A 2,038-nucleotide genomic window follows, 5' to 3' on the forward strand; every position below is an offset into this window, starting at 1 on the left:
CGTCTTCATCCACCGGCTGGTTCTCTCCTTCTGCCAGCCGGTGTACGGTGATCACAGGCAGCAGCAGGCTCACTGTAAATCCCCTGTGCCTGTGATCACCGATCATCCCCCTGTCCCAGTGATCACCCCCCTGTCCCAGTGATCACCCCCCTGTCCCAGTGATCACCCCCCCGTCCCCAGTAATCACCCCCCCGTCCACAGTAATCACCCCCCCGTCCCCAGTGATCACCCCCCGTCCCCAGTAATCACCCCCCCATCCCCAGTAATCACCCCCCCTCCCCAGTAATCACCCCCCAGTCCCCAGTGATCACCCCCCCGTCCCCAGTGTTCACACCCCCGTCCCCAGTGTTCACCCCCCCGTCCCAATGATCACCCCCCCGCCCCAGTGATCACCCCCCCGTCCCCGTCCCAGTGATCACCCCCGTCCCTGTCCCAGTGATCACCCCTGTCCCCGTCCCAGTGATCACCCGTCCCAGTGATCACCCACCCCCCCTCCTAGTGATCACCCCTGTCCCCGTCCCAGTGATCACCTCCGTCCCCGTCCCAGTGATCACCCCGTCGCCGTCCCAGTGATCACCCGTTCCAGTGATCACCCACCCCCTCCTCCCAGTGATCACCCCTCCCATTGCTGCCGGCTCCTGCTCCCCTTTCTGCCCCAGTAATCACCCCCCTGATGCTGCTGGCCTCCTACCCCCCTTGCTGCTGCTGGCTCCTGCCCCCCTTTCTGACCCAGGGTTCACCCCCTTGCTTCTGCTACTGCCGGCTCCTGCCCCTCTTTCTGCCCCAGTGATCACCCCCCTTGCTGCTGGCTCCTCCATCTCCCCCTTGTATGCCTGACCGCCCCCTCATGCGCCCCGTGTGCCTGAGCGCACCCTCTATGCCTGACAGTCCCCTACGCCTGACAGTCCCCTACGCCTGACCGCCCCCACATGTGACTGCAGAAGGTTACACCAAGCACTCACACACACACACACGCGTACACTCACACTATAATAAAGTTTCCTTTTTTTTTTTTTTTTTACACACAAAATGTCCCGCCCGTCCCGCTTATCCAAGTCTAGGGCGTACTCAGCTGAGGAGGCTATGTCAGGTTGGTGTGTGTGTTGTAGTGTATGTGAGGTTGTGTGTGTGTGGTGTATACACTACACTATACCACACCGCACACCAACCTGACATACACTACACAATGGTGTCCGCTAACAAATTGGAACCATGTTGCGTTTGGAGAGCCCCTGTGTGCCTAAACATTGGAGCTCCCCCATAAGTGACCCCATTTTGGAAACTAGACCCCCCAAGGCACCTATCTAGATGCATAGTAAGCACTTGGAACCCCCAGGTGCTTCACAAATTGATTCGTAAAAATGAAAAAGTGGAAAAAAAAACATTTTTTATTTTTACGGATTAATTTGTGAAGCACCTTGGGGTTCCAAGTGCTCACTATGCATCTAGATAGGTGCCTTGGGGGGGTCTAGTTTCCAAAATGGGGTCACTTGTGGGGGAGCGCTACTGTTTAGGCACATCAGGGGCTCTCCAAACGCGACATGGTGTCCGCTAACAAATTGAATGGAAAATCGGCTCAATTTGTTAGCGGACACCATGTTGCGTTTGGAGAGCCCGTGTGTGCCTAAACATTGGAGCTCCCCCACAAGTGACCCCATTTTGGAAACTAGACCCCCCAAGGCACCTATCTAGATGCATAATGAGCACTTGGAACCCCCAGGTGCTTCACAAATTAATTCGTAAAAATGAAAAAGTGGAAAAAAAAAACACTTTTTTATTTTTACGGATTAATTTGTGAAGCACCTGGGGGTTCCAAGTGCTCACTATGCATCTAGATAGGTGCCTTGTGGGGTCTAGCTTCCAAAATGGGGTCACTTGTGGGGGAGCTCCACTGTTTAGGCACATCAGGGGCTCTCCAAACGCGACATGGTGTCCGCTAACAAATTGAATGGAAAATCGGCTCAAATTGTTAGCGGACACCATGTTGCGTTTGGAGAGCCCGTGTGTGCCTAAACATTGGAGCTCCCCCACAAGTGAC

The sequence above is a fragment of the Phyllobates terribilis genome, unplaced genomic scaffold (genome assembly GCF_046119375.1).
Source record: "Phyllobates terribilis strain yellow unplaced genomic scaffold, ASM4611937v1 Scaffold_2__4_contigs__length_985480577, whole genome shotgun sequence".
In the NCBI taxonomy this organism is placed as follows: domain Eukaryota; kingdom Metazoa; phylum Chordata; class Amphibia; order Anura; family Dendrobatidae; genus Phyllobates; species Phyllobates terribilis.